The 15186-nt window shown below is 45.9% G+C and overlaps 1 protein-coding gene across 1 annotated transcript in view; it reads left to right on the forward strand.

Annotated features, from left to right (window-relative positions):
- LOC119401777 (D-beta-hydroxybutyrate dehydrogenase, mitochondrial) overlaps positions 1 to 15186 on the forward strand; it is a 260301-nt gene that overhangs the window by 93441 nt on the left and 151674 nt on the right. The gene's annotated exons all lie outside the window — the stretch shown is intronic.

Below are 15186 nucleotides of genomic sequence, written 5' to 3' on the forward strand. Positions count from 1 at the left end.
GCCCTGTATTAAGACCGTATGGTCTCCGTGATCATTGAATATCATCAATCCACATTTTGTTGCACTAAATCCTAGTCCTAGAGCCTCACACTCCTTCCGCATATATCTGCCAGTCGCTGTATATCATCTTGACTGTCCGCAAATAAGACAATATCATCAGCATAAAATAGACCTGGAAGCTTCTGCTCAACCATCGCTCCGACCTGTTTGTGTGACAAATTAAATCCAATGTTGCTACCTTCTAGCGCTTTTTCCATCCTCGCCATGTACAGCATGAATAACAGCGGGGACAAAGGGCATCCCTGTCTCAGCCCCTTGCTAATTTCAACGCTGTCCTTGCTACTTATTCCTTCCCATTCTATACAAACTGTATTTTCTCGGTATATTTCTCTCAAAAGCTGTACACAGTCGTCACCTATGCCCACTTCCTTCAATATATCCCACAAAATTTCCTGATTAACGTTGTCATACGCCCCGGTGATATCTAGATAAGCTACGTATAAGGGCCTGTTTTCTATTTAGATATTTCTATACACTGGGTAAGAACAAACAGATTATCGTCTAACCGCCTGTCGATTCGAAATCCATTCTGAAGTTCTCCCAAAATATCATTTTGTTCTACCCACGCTTCTATTTTAATTTTACTGCCTGCATCGCCAACCTGTATAGCACCGATGTAATTGTAGGGGGTCTATACGAGCGAATGTTATCTTTTTCTCCCTTGCCTTTATAGATTAAGTTCATTCTACTTTTTCGCCAACTGTCTGGTATTTCCCTCTCCTGTAAGCACTTTTCTACGGCTTTCAGCAGTGCTTCTTTAGTGTTATGTCGAGTTCGTTAATGAGGCTGACGGGAACCCATCTAAGCCCGGCGTAGTGCGCTTAGGAATTTTTCCTTCGGCCTTCTTCCATTGAAATTCTCTAGTACTACATCTTCGTCGGTTGCTCTCCTTTGCGTACTTTTACTCACCGGGGGAATCCCCTGGGGGACCTTTTTAAACGAATCGGCTGTTATCTTTCGAATGTAACCTAGCGCTTCATATCCTTCGAATTTATTTCCTCCTTCATCTACCATATGTTGTTGCATTGTGACAGACTTCCTACCCAGCGCTTTTAGGTGCTCCAAAATATCCTAGGCGCGGCCTTCTTCTTTTCGCGAATCTCTGTCATCCAGCGTTCACTTTCCACCTTTATTTTTGCCTCGACTAATTTCTGCACAATGGATTTTTGCTCTAAATATATTTCCCATATTTGGTTAACTTCGTCCTGTGGCCGCTTCTCCTTTTTTGCCTGTCTGTGCTCCCCGTGATGCCTGACGTCGCATCTCGATCGCTTCCCGGATTTCTTTGTTCCACCAACTTTTTGGCTTTTTCTTTCCTTTCCAACAAATAGTTTTCTTCTCTATTTCCATTTCTTTCGTGATTACATGTAGCAGCTCACTATACTTCCAGTCTTTCCCTGGTAGTTCGTCTACTTTTTCCTCGACTCTTGCGGCTATATTGTTATTTGTTTGTCATTTAGATACGAGCTTCCAAACTTTGATTCTATGTTCTTATTTTCAGTTTTATATCCCATTTGTAATATTATGCGTTTATAATCACTACCCAAGCTGTTAATGCCTTCTTCGTCTTTTCTTATGTCTCTAAGTTTGTCATATATTCCTTCTGTCATGAGACAGTAATCAATGCTCGATTGCCTGTTTCCGACTTCCCACGTGATCTGCCCCTCACACTTAGGCCCCACGTTAACTATCTCAAGACTATGTTGCTCGCAGAGATCTAGCAATAACTTGCCATTGGTGTCTGAATATCCGTCAAGGTCATGAATGTGAGCGTTCATGTCCCTAGAAGGATTATTTCGGCATCATGACCAAATTCTTTAATATCGGTGCTTATGCATTTCACTACCTCCAGATTCTTTGCAGTTATTCCCCGTCCACAAGTAAGCTACACCTAGCCACGTTTTCTTTCCACCTACTGTGCCCGAAACCCATATGTGCTCGGAACACGTTTGTTTCACTCTCTCCCATTTTGTTCTGCTATGAATTAGCATTCCAACCCCCCCACCTCTCCTTTCTGATGTGATCCTGTTACATCCTTCCCAAACATAATTTCAATATGTGGTGGCTCTTCCAAGTCTCTAAGGTGTGTTTCTGTAACCGCATAAACACCTATCTGTTCCTTGTTTAACTGTCCCTCAATCTCTAACCATTTTGCCTTTTTTCTGCCACCCTGCATGTTAATGTAACTAATTGCAACACGGGCCTTCTCCCTTCTTTTACCTTTTCTCTGTTTTTTCGCTATACTACCTGTCAAAGAGTCCCCCTGGTTGTTTTCCTCATTACAAGCTACCTTGGGCACCGAAGGGCCCGCGTGCCCCCCAAAAAAAGCTACTGCGCGTCCTGCAAGACGCCACCCCACCTCATGGCCAAGCCTCCTATCGAAGTGTATTCCGTCTCTTCGAAACCACCCACCTGTGCACCTCTCTGTTTATTTCCACTACCTCGATGCCTTTCTCTCGACTAATTCGCCATATCTCTTTGTTTGCGACGACAACCGCTCTTTGCAAGCTGATATTTCGCACTGGTACTTCCGGTATTGTGCATACCACTATCTGCACCTGAGGGGAAATGGCGCGCATGTCATCGACCCCTTTCGCCAATGTGGTCGCTAGTTCGGCTGATTCTTTACTCAAGACGTCGTTTAGACCTCCCGCGATTATCACGAGGTTACGTCCATTAGACTTAGTTGCGAGTTTTGCGCTAGCTTGTCTCATCACTGATCCCAGCCTATGTCCCGGGAACTTCCCTATTAAAACTCGTTTGTCGCCTCTCACCCTTTCCTCGATTGCTTCTGCGCATGTAGCTAAATTCGAGTCCCCGGCGATTATCACGTGATCCGACTTTTCTGCTGGACTCTCCCGCACCTGGCCACTGCCCTGGTTACTAGCGCGTGCTACTGCTGTTGTTTTGTCCCCTCCCGTTCCCAAGACTACTTCGCGGAAAGTAGGTCCTGTGACCCTTGCACCTGTCTTTTCCAAACCTGTTTCCCCCTTCGCGCCTACCACTGTCGGGGTCGATGCCCCATTGTTGCCGCTGTCGCTTGCTACCTTTGCTGGCATGGCTACCTTTGCTAATCCCTCCTCGGCTGACTTAAGCTTTTCCGCCATAGCCATCGTTTTTTCCCGCTCTCTCGCTACCGCTTTCTCCAGCTCGGAGATTCTCACCATGAGCTCATTCTGGGCGGCCATCATTATTTCCATTTTCGCCTCTAACTCGCATTGCTTACACTTGGCGTCAGCTGTCTCTGTCGTCTCATCCTCACAAACCTCTATTTTCCGCCCCATTCCGCATCCTGAACACTTTACGGTCTTTTTGACCATGGCTATAGATCGTTCACACGGTGGATTAGATACACTTAAAGCCAAATGATATCACAAAACTCCGCAAGTACGTTACACGTCTAAGCACCTGTGCACCTTTCAGCCACGTGGTGGCCGAACAAACAAATATTAAAAAAAAAAAAAAAACTCCCGAGGCGACTGTCACACCACTTTGTACCAACAGTACAAAGTTGTAAGCTCTATTAAGCTGCAATCTAGTGGATTAACTAAGAAAACAAGCTCGAATCATGCAAAAAAAAAACACTTATCTGACGCTGTCATTCCGGAGCCCACGAAAAACACGTCCGTCCTCTAGCAGCACCTCTAGCAGGTTGGATGGATGCTATGAGCGCCCCCTTTATAAAGGGGCGGTGACACGTCTGCCACCAGGCTCGAAGAAAAAAAAAAGAAAAACAAAAAAAGCCCTTCCTTGTTTCATGTTGGCCTAATACCTTATCTACATTGATTAGATCTATGTAATTTGTAGCTTTGGGTCTGGTAATCCCTAAGTTAAATCGTAAATGCTCTAGCGTATCGTATAACTAATTCTAGCGTAGTTAATTGTGACCATTTTAGCGTCATTTCAAAACGCCCGCCTAAAAACCACAAGAAACTAGCGACCCATGCGGGGAGTGTCAAAGACCACGTGCACTCAAGCTGTGGTGATGTTGAAAGCGCGGTTTTCAAATCGGGGCCCCGGTAGAGATTGAAAGTATGTGGATGCCTCGGTAGGGTGGCTAGAATGGGGAGGTGTGAAAAGCGGCCTCGGAAACCGGTCCCCAAAGTGCGCCGATGCCGCAAGGGGCGCTGTACGCAGGGGCGCGTGGCGTTGAGCAGACGACGTATTCAGCGCAGGCTTGCTAGCGTGCGACGAACTTGGCTCGCGCTATTTTTTGCGTGTTACACTTTCCAACGCTAATCGTTTTTGCTCAGCAAGTGCACTAATAAAGGGTTGATTTATCTCCTACTTTCAAAAACAGCGTTCGTATGCATTATCATGTAGCAGGCTGCATACCGAGTAACACTGCGCGCGCCAGTAATATCGCTCGAGGCACTTCGGGCGCGCCACTTTTAAGCACCGTGTTATTATCTTCCTTTTGCGCTTGTGTCGAGCCCTTTTACAAATTGCAATTACGCATCACTGCAACATACTGAAGTCATTTTCAATGCTTATTCACACTGTTAAAACCTTACCTGCTCTCGTACTTGGACCCATTACTATTCACTTGCTTCTGGTCAAAACGTCATCATGATCGACGTTTTGAAAACGTACACATGACAGTCATGTGTACGTTTCGCTGGCAGAGGTGAAAAAATTAGTTGCAAAGAAAACACATTCGTACACGAAGCAAGTTTATTTTAACTGTGCAATAAAAAGTTTTCTACAGAACACAGGGCTAAGCCCACTTGGCTTTCCTTTTTTCCTCCTTTTGGTTGACTCCTTTTAAAAAGTGCACCCGACTTACGCAATAAAAGCATGCAACAGATCGCGTTAACGTAATGCTATGCTCACTGCATGCCAACCTGTGACGTTTGCCCAGTGTTGTAGGCGTTACTGAAAAAAAGTAACTAAATACGTTACCCGTTACACTATAAAAAAAGGAACGCGTTACCGCCCTACGTTACCTACAAAAAAATGTAACGTATTACCGTTACCGTTACCGAAAAAAAGTAACGGACGTTACCTCTGCCGTTACTCCGCAATCATAAATTATAAACGATGTGTCTTTGCTGCACGAACCTACAATACCAATAATTTAAATCTGAAATTTGTTTCACATAAAACTTCTAACCCAAACAACGAATATACCCAAAATTCTGATCTAATGAGTATTAATTGCACAAATGTACCGGACCTCAGCAATGGTATAGGGGCTTAAAGTTGCCTTTAGAGTTCCGTGTGATGGCTTCTGACTCTGACACATGGTGAAGCCGTTTTTGTCAATGTGACATTATACAGAATATGAGAGTCAATCATCAACGCTATTCGCAAAGAAAGCATCAATGAAATCTCAAGAAATTTACAATAATTCTGATGGTGTGCTTCTGCTAGCAAAATAAATGCGCGAATTTTGTAGTAATAAAGAAATGATTAAACGTAAAAAACATCTGTGCATAAATATTTTTTGTTCACTTTAACCTGTATATTTACTGCAAAAATTGCGAGCGTTTATGTGAGGGTGTTCAAGATCAGGCTCACTCGCTCAGGAGTTCAATAACCAGAAACTTCGCTGCAGTTGCAGATAGAAAAAGCTAAATTTATCTTTTTAAAACAAAGTTGATAGGCCTTCGTAGCTACTATAATACGTCGCTATTTAGACATTTTTCAAAAACAGTTTCCTTAGCTCTACAAGTTTCAAACAATGTTACTTTACTCTTTGTTGCGCATACATTTCATACACAAAATATCTTCTTTGCTGTCGGCTGTCGAACCGGCTGTCGCCTGGATCGGCCAGAATTCCACAGAAAGCCGCTTAAGTCGACGACGTGAGAGTTGTCGAATTCGATGCGGTGGTCGTTTACCATGCTATGCTCAGCGAGTGTACTCCTTTGTCACGCGAACTTGCGGGAATCGTTTTTATGTTGTCGCAGCCTTTCGGGGGAGTTCTTTGTTTCCCCCACGTACAAAATTTCACGACCAGCACGTGGTATGGAGTAAACCAGCCCCTGCGCTTTCTTCTCGGCCGGCCGGTCATTTGGGCACGAAAAGGCGCAGGTGCCAGCAATCCACCTGCTACATCCACTTCCACGAGAAGCATGTCCGTACAGTTTCTCATGGCGAATTACGCGGCTTTCATCAAGCTTTGTGTTGCGATGGCGAAAACCTCCGCACAAGGAGTCGGCGCGTCTTAAGAAATTGGTCCCAACAATTTCCACAAAAAAGAAAAGCGATTCCGCCCGCGCTTTCTTGGTCATGCCGGCAGGCCGACAGCAGTCCAACGCTGCGACAAAAGAATTTGTTGGGGCGAGCTCTGAGAAAACGGCACACCCAGGATGAAAAAGTAACGAGTAACGTGACACCACACGTTACCGAAAAATGTTAACGGAAGTACGTTACCCGTTACAGTTTCTAAATTGTAACGAGTACGTTACTAAGTTACCGAAAAAAGTAACGCGTTACCGGTAACGCCGTTACTTGTAACGTGTTACCGCCAACACTGCGTTTGCCCGATCATTTGCCACATGTCTGCAACGGACTGTGCGTGGCGGCGAAGTGTGCTAAAATGTGGTCAGCTTGTCCTCAACCGACTAAATCATGTCGTACGGCACGCCTGATAGATAAAGGAGTCCACCATGGTCCTACTGCACGCGCCAGCAGATTTAGGGTCCCATTGTCTTTGGTGATGAGGCAAGCTGCTTTGCAAGGTTCACTGATGCAAAGAATCTGCTTCCTTGTCACATAGCCCGCGATCTAATTGACAAGGCGGACACCACTTCTCCAGCTTCAGCTCTCGGTATCGCGCGAGCCCACTTCTCAAACAGCTCCTTTTTTTCCTTTTTTTTTTTTTGCACACCGGTGCTTGGAACAAAGATGCTTTTTCTGTGGACGACCTGTACCTGGGGCTGTGCGAATAGTCAATTTTGAACCGAATCGAATACTAATTGAATACTGTTCGAATAATGTTCGAAAAAGTGAACAATTTTCAAAACAGTTCTATATTCCAGCAATATTTTATTTGGAACAAACAGTCACAAACATTAAGAAAGGAACATTACTTTAACTTTAACCGGAAAAAAATGCCACAGTTATGTAAACTGAGGTAAGCTCGTATAAGCATGCAGTGACAGCCTACGAGATATTTTTAAGTGTACGTTGATATGCAGCCGTTCCTTCAGAATTCAAGGCGGTACTTTGTCGCCAAATTTTAAATAAAATTGAGACATAGAAATCAAACGATGTTTGATGAATCAACCTCATGGAACCTCATCATGAGCATAGCAGATTGAGGACACTATCGCTTGGTGACGCTAAAGTTTTAAATAGAAGCACCTTCATCTGTGATTAGTACGGCATCGATAGCCCCGTGAAAAATTCGGCTGCATGCATGTATCTTGGTAATCCAACAGTTAAAACAAGAAAAGCGCTGCCTCGATGTCGATGTTCTAATGTGTTGCACTTTTGGGGTTTTTCCACCAGTCTAATTATTCGAAAAATATTCGGCATTTCGAATATGTCCTATTTGATTCGAGTACCAGATTGAATAGAACACCATTCGATTTGTTATTCGAGCTTTTCGAACTTTCACAGACCCTTTGTACCCGAAGTTGCAGTCAGGAATGAAGCAAGAAGGCTCAGCTTTCTTCTTCGCTTTATACGGCATTATCCTCACAGCTCAAAAATCCATAATCCATGTGCAATAAAAACCACGTGAAAGCTGAAAAAAAAACGACGCCGCGCTGCCGAGCGCTAGGCTCCATTCGGCTAAAATGTGCGTCAGCGGCGGCTGACCCATGCAGGATGGATGGATGCTATGAGCGTCCCCTTTAAAACGGGGCGGTGACATGTCTGCCACCAGGCTCGAAGAAAAAAAAAAAAAAAAAAAAAGCTTCCTTGTTTCATGTTGGCCTAATACCTTATCTACATTGATTAAATCTATGTTATTATACCAAAAAATATAAATTCACGGTCCTTCTCTCTGCCTCTTAAGGCAGAATGACCTTATTTTTCCCCCATTATTTATTTTTGTTCTTTATCTCTACTTTTCTGCCACCAATACTCTAACCGTCTCTTACTTATTTCTATCGCGGACGTGTTCAGCTTTCCATTGTTGTCCCTAAAACCCAAGGCTTCATGTAGACTCGTGCCCACACGTATACCTGGGTGAATATCGCCACATTCAATCAGTACATGTTCCATCGTTTCCTTAGTTCCCCCCCCCGCAGCATGTACATTGTTCTTCTTCGTTACTAAATCTCGCTTTATAACTACGCGTTCTAAGGCAGCCCGACCTTGCTTCAAACAGTAAAGCGCTTCCCCTTGAATTATCATAAAACCTTTCCCTCCTTAATTCGTTTTTTCCCTTTCGGTAGTTACTCAGAGCCGGCTTCTTTTCCATCGCTGCCATCCAATAAGTCCTCTCCGCCTCTCTGACCTTCCGCTTAATGCTCCTTGTTGCCATATCGCCCGCACTGCCAGCCGTATATTTACTGGTGAGCCTCCTAGTTCTTTTTCTCCACTGCGTGTCAACGCTTTTTCTATACAAATACCTGAAAACCTTCTCTGCCCATCTACTCTCCTTCATTTTCCTCAGCCTCTCTTCGAATCTCATTTTGCTCTGCGCTTCCCTCACTTCAAAGCCTGTCCATTCCATATCACCCTTTACCGCCTCATTTGTCGTCTTCCCGTGAGCGCCCAACGCGAGGCGGCCCACCATCCTTTGATTTACATCCATTCCTGATTGCACCTCTGACTTCATGCACACCACTGAGTTCCCAAATGTAAGCCCCGGAACCATCACACCCTTCCACAGCCCTCGAAGCACCTCGTACCTATTGTATCCCCATAAAGCTCTGTGCTTCATAATTGCAGCATTCCTCTTTCCCTTTGCTACCGATGCTTTCTCTTGTACCTCCATATATCTATCCCCCTCATTTACCCATACTCCGAGGTACTTGTACTCGCTTACCCTCGGTACTCGCGCCCCTTCCACCAGCGCCCCTTGCGGCATCGGCGCGCAGAGGGACCCCGTCTGGCAAGGGAAACGCGCTGCGCTCAGCACACCTCTCGGTATGGGTTAAACCTGTTAATCGCGTCACCCCTCATGAAAACTACCTCGAGAGCAGCCCGACAACAGAGCGTGAGGGGTGAGGAACAATAGGCCTCGCCGGGTGCCAGTCGTATTGTGCACGTGCGCCCCGCAAACCTTCTGTGACGTCCACAATACTCGGTTTACTCGTGGAATGTCACGCGGGGCCTCTATCTACGTCACACCAAGATGTCGCAAGGTGCAGCCAACTCAAGTGAGCACTCATGCTTACTTTAAAACCAAATTAAGATATCTTAAAGGCAACGTTCGTCGCTAATAATCGGTCAGATGTGCCCCCGTATACAGGAAAGTCAAACAACACAAACATATCGTGGTTTCAATTTTGGTGTCAGGGGTCCTTTAAGGCAGAATGACCTTATGGGGCAGAGAGATGGACCGTGAATATCAGGGGTCAAGAAAGCGCCCTCACAAACGGCACTTTTCAAATGTCTTGTCAGTTGGCTTGCATGCAAAAGAACATTTTACGAATTTTACACACGAAAAGCGCGTTCGCACCGCCGCATTCCGGTGAAGGGTGCCCAAGCGTCACAAAGGCTTTTCAAAAACTACTACGGGAATGCTACTCATCATTGTAAGCTCTATGGTGTAGAGAGATAAAGGGAGGAACGAGAGGAAGGAAATGCAGGTGTGAGTGCTGAATGTGGTCGAGGCTGTTCGTGCGAAAAGCGCACTTGCTCGCGCCCAACGTTTATAGAACTTCTTTTGTTTATAGAACAAGGTTCTATAAACGTTGCTGGCGCCAACGTTTGCTCGCGCATACGCAGAAATGATTTTGAAAGGTGTCAGTATTTTTAACCGGTACACGGCAGTGACCGCAAGCCTCGCACCATAAGCACCGTCACTGACAAGAAGGAGCGACGGAGGTCTAGACTGCCGCCTCAGTATCGCCGGCATCGTACTCCAGGCATAGCAAGAAAATCAGGCGTTCGCCAAACACGTCGACACGGTCAAATGCCTCGCTTTTGTGCATATTTTCAACGAACGCTTCCTGGGTGCTGCCATAGCTTCTTCTTCTTCTTCTTCTTAAGTGGTTCAAAGGAAAGGAAAAAGGCACCTAATTTCTGCAGCCCAATAGGGAGCACGGCGCAGTGCCTAACTGCTGCCATAGCCCCCTCTGCGGTGTCGCGAATATGCCTGTTCTCTCTCCCCCCAAGAAAAATGCGCTGCTGGGAACTGCAAAAGGACAACACGTGACAAAAGCAGTATGTGACTGATAGCGCCTGCTTCAAGAAAAAAAAAAAGGCTTGCAGGAAAGACGTTTTCCAGGTTTTGCGCGCACCTCTGGAGTCCGCTTAACATTGCAGTCCCGTCAATCCGCTTTTGGCACGTCTGGAACTCAAAGGATTTTGCTCTTCCAACCATCGACAAGGCGAAGCCCACGGCAAGAAGTCACCACGACCGACGTCCACATCCTGGTCATACATCGCAACTATCCGCAATGGCAGATGCGGATATTCGTCGCCTGTCCACAATCTACGATGAGCTGCCGCCAGAAGATGTATACGCAATGGAGCCCCAGTTGTTCTCGATTCTGAATCCGATGATTATAGTGTCTGATGACGACCCGATCTACAGAAGCATCAAGGCCATCCGCGGTGATCGCGAGCGCCTGGTGTGCATGGCCACATTCTACTCGTGGCTCTTGCCGCGAAGCCTACAAACCACGTGGGCCCTTTACAGCGTTCACAGGATCTCATCGGTGTTGGACGCGTCCCAAATTGGACTGCAGCTGGCGAGAAAAGTGAAATCGGCTGATAAAAGTGCGACCGACTCGTGCTTCAACGCGGGAAATGCCTGGTGTTCGACCATCATGACGACACAAGGAGCTCACACGTCTTCCAAGTACATACCGATAATCATTAACGTGTGGCATGGTTTGCCCTTTGTGGCTATCCACATTCAGGACATGGCCGGTCCCGAATTCGCCAACTGGCCTTTATTGGCCTCCGTCGTGGGTAATTTGGGAAAGTGCTTTTACGGCTTCTACAGTAGTCTCGCTTCAGCTCGTTCGGCGGCAGCCAGTGGTTTGCAAGATCAAAGTGAATGACTTCCACAGGAGTGAGTGAAGAGTCAACGCGGCAACTGGACCAGCTATCTTCGCATGTTATCATCACTTTTATTTCACATGTAGACTTCCATGTGCAGAAGGTATGTTTGGACTATACAAAATACCTTCCATTTAGCTAAAGCCATGTTCGAAATCACTTGTGTGTAATACTCGAGCTTAGATGTCAAGCTGTGAAATTACTTGCGTAGTGTTCGACTGATTTCTGTCTGCGCAATCCAAATATGTGATGCTTTGTCATAAATAAATGGGTTTACACGTGCCCGACTTGTCTGGAATGTGCGGAATGATTACAGCGACAGCTACAGTTGGCGGTGTCGAAGCCTTTCCATGCGATTAGTATTTTTCCAGCGCTTGACGAAAGATTTATCGACATCTTTCTCGTATGCCAAGCTTTTTTCAGATCAGTGGCTACGTTCATGTGTTGCTCTTAGAGAGTTGCAAAATGATGATGATGATGAAACTGTGGCTTTCCCTTTGAATTGGGTGGCATGAAAAGAAATAAAAAGAACACGCAAAAAAAGCAAAAACACGAGAAGGAAAACACTCGGAGAAGAGAGGTAGGGACCCGCTTCTATAGTCCGGCCTCCAGTGGAGATCGCTGAAATCGAAACGCTGTCGCTGTAGAAGGGTTCGGAGTGCTCTTGCGCGCGCTTCAAATAGGAGCCCACGCTCTGCGTCGTTGTCATAGAGTTCTCCGTAGACGGGGACTACTTGTGTGTACGGTAGAGCTCCAGCGTCGACTTGTCGAGCAAGGCAGAACGCCACTGTTGAAATTCCGCCTCTATACTCTGTTCCAGAAGTTCCGTGCAGCAGAGCCAAGGCTACACGACCCTCGAGCGCAGGTTGTTGCGAAGCGAGATGTAGTGCCCCATATACGTAGCCCGTTGTTTGTCCTCATGGCTTTTGCAAGCGGTCTCGTCGGAGGATTTTTACTTGAAGGCTTCTCTGCGTGTTGTAGCTGTGATTTGTATGACGATTTTGTCGCATTTTCTGTATAAAACAATTTTTGTGGCTCCATGATACTGAAGAAAGAGTTCTTGCTTGTACGTGTTATAACATGCAAATGACGAAAGAAATAACGCTGTTGTGGCACGTATGTGTTACGTTTTTACTTATAAAGTACCAAGGAATGGTACGACACTGTCTAAACTTTTATGAGTAGTCCGCACAGCCCGAGCGTCCACAGCGCCGCGGAGGACCCAGTCTTGGGTTGTGATTAGTCCGCGGTGGCAGATTTGGTCACTCTTTAGTCAAAATGGCGGCGCCTGGTTCACCTGTGCGATATCGTGCAAGTATCTCGAAGACGCGCGCTTTTACGGTGCCGAGGAGAATATTTAACCGCTTTCACAATTACAGCTCATCTCAATGCGCAGTTGCACACCGTCCCGAAACGCTCTTGCCGCTTTCGCTGCAGCGCTCGCCGCTAGCAGATGACAGGGCGCGGAAGGATACACTTAGATGTGCTCGCCCTCCTGATTGGTTGAGAAGGCCTGTAGCTTCCACAGTGCTGCACGGAACATCTGGAACAGAGTATAGTACGCGTCATCGCACTACTTTGCTTCGCTTTTGGTTTCCTGGCGTATGTGTCGGTTGGATGCTATGAGCGTCCCCTTTAAAACGGGGCGGCGACATGTCTGTCACCAGGCTCGAATGAAAAAAAAAAATAAAAGCTTCCTTGTTTCATGTTGGCCCAACACCCCATCTACACTGATTAAATCTATGTTATTATACCAAAAAATTATAAATTCACGGTCCATCTCTCTGCCCCTTAAGGCAGAATGACCTTATTTTTCCCCGATTATTTATTTTTGTTCTTTATCTCTACTTTTCTGCCACCAATACTCTAACCGTCTCTTACTTATTTCTATCGCGGACGTGTGCAGCTTTCCATTGTTGTCCCTAAAACCCAAGGCTTCATGTAGACTCGTGCCCACACGTATACATGGGTGAATATCGCCACATTCAATCAGTACATGTTCCATCGTTTCCTTAGTTCCCCCGCAGCATGTACATTGTTCTTCTTCGTTACTGAATCTCGCTTTATAACTACGCGTTCAAGGCAGCCCGACCTTGCTTCAAACAGTAAAGCGCTTCCCCTTGAATTATCATAAAACCTTTCCCTCCTTATTTCGTTTTTTCCCTTTCGGTAGTTACTCAGAGCCGGCTTCTTTTCCATCGCTGCCATCCAATAAGTCCTCTCCGCCTCTCTGACCTTCCGCTTAATGCTCCTTGTTGCCATATCGCCCGCACTGCTAGCCGTATATTTACTGGTGAGCCTCCTAGTTCTTTTTCTCCACTGCGTGTCAACGCTTTTTCTATACAAATACCTGAAAACCTTCTCTGCCCATCTACTGTTCTTCATTTTCCTCAGCCTCTCTTCGAATCTCATTTTGCTCTGAGCTTCCCTCACTTCAAAGCCTGTCCATCCCATATCACCCTTCACCGCCTCACTTGTCGTCTTCCCGTGAGCGCCCAACGCGAGGCGGCCCACCGTCCTTTGATTTACATCCATTCCTGATTGTACCTCTGACTTCATGCACACCACTTAGTTCCCAAATGTAAGCCCCGGGACCATCACACCCTTCCACAGCCCTCGAAGCACCTCGTACCTATTGTATCCCCATAAAGCTCCGTGCTTCATAATTGCAGCATTCTTCTTTCCCTTTGCTACCGATGCTTTCTCTTGTACCTCCATATATCTATCCCCCTCATTTACCCATACTCCGAGGTACTTGTACTCGCTTACCCTCGGTATTTTTTGGCCCTGTATAAAGATCACATGGTCTTCGTGATCATTGAATACCATCAATCCACATTTTGTTGCACTAAATCCTAGTCCTAGAGCCTCACATTCCCTTCCGCATATATCTGCCAGTCGCTGTATATCATCTTGACTGTCCGCAAATAAGACAATGTCATCAGCATAAAATAGACCTGGAAGCTTCTGCTCAACCATCGTGCCGACCTGCTTGTGTGACAAATTAAATCCAATGTTGCTACCTTCTAGCGCTTTTTCCATCCTCACCATGTACAGCATGAATAACAGCGGGGACAAAGGACATCCCTGTCTCAGCCCCTTGCTAATTTCAACGCTGCCCTTGCTGCTTATTCCTTCCCATTCTATACAAACTGTATTTTCTCGATATATTTCCCTCAAAAGCTGTATACAGTTGTCACCTATGCCCACTTCTTTCAGTATATCCCACAAAATTTCCTGATTAACGTTGTCATACGCCCCGGTAATATCTAGATAAGCTACGTATAAGGGCCTGTTTTCTATTTTCGATATTTCTATACACTGGGTAAGAACAAACAGATTATCGTCTAACCGCCTGTCAATACGAAATCCATTCTGAAGTTCTCCCAAAATATCATTTTGTTCTACCCACGCTTCTGTTTTTAATTTTACTGCCTGCATCGCCAACCTGTATAGCACCGATGTAATGGTTAGCGGTCTATGCGAGCGAATGTTATCCTTTTCTCCCTTGCCTTTATAGATTAAGTTCATTCTACTTTTTCGCCAACTGTCTGGTATTTCCCTCTCCTGTAAGCACTTTTCTGCGGCTTTCAGCAGTGCTTCTTTAGTTTTATGTCCGAGTTCGTTAATGAGGCTGACGGGAACCCCATCTAAGCCCGGAGTAGTGCGCTGAGGAATTTTTCCTTCGGCCTTCTTCCAATTGAAATTCTCTAGTACTACATCTTCGTCGGTTGCACTCCTTTGCGTACTTTTACTCACTGGGGGAATCCGCGGGGCGACCTTTTTAAACGAATCAGCTGTTATCTTTCGGATGTAACCTAGCGCTTCATACCCTTCCAATTGATTTCCTCCTTCACCTACCATATGTTGTTGCATTGTGACAGACTTCCTACCCAGCGCTTTTAGGTGGCTCCAAAATATCCTAGGCGCGGCCTTCTTCTTTTCGCGAGTCTCTGTCATCCAGCGTTCACTTTCACCTTTAATTTTTGCCTC

The sequence above is a fragment of the Rhipicephalus sanguineus genome, chromosome 8 (genome assembly GCF_013339695.2).
Source record: "Rhipicephalus sanguineus isolate Rsan-2018 chromosome 8, BIME_Rsan_1.4, whole genome shotgun sequence".
Lineage (NCBI taxonomy): Eukaryota > Metazoa > Arthropoda > Arachnida > Ixodida > Ixodidae > Rhipicephalus > Rhipicephalus sanguineus.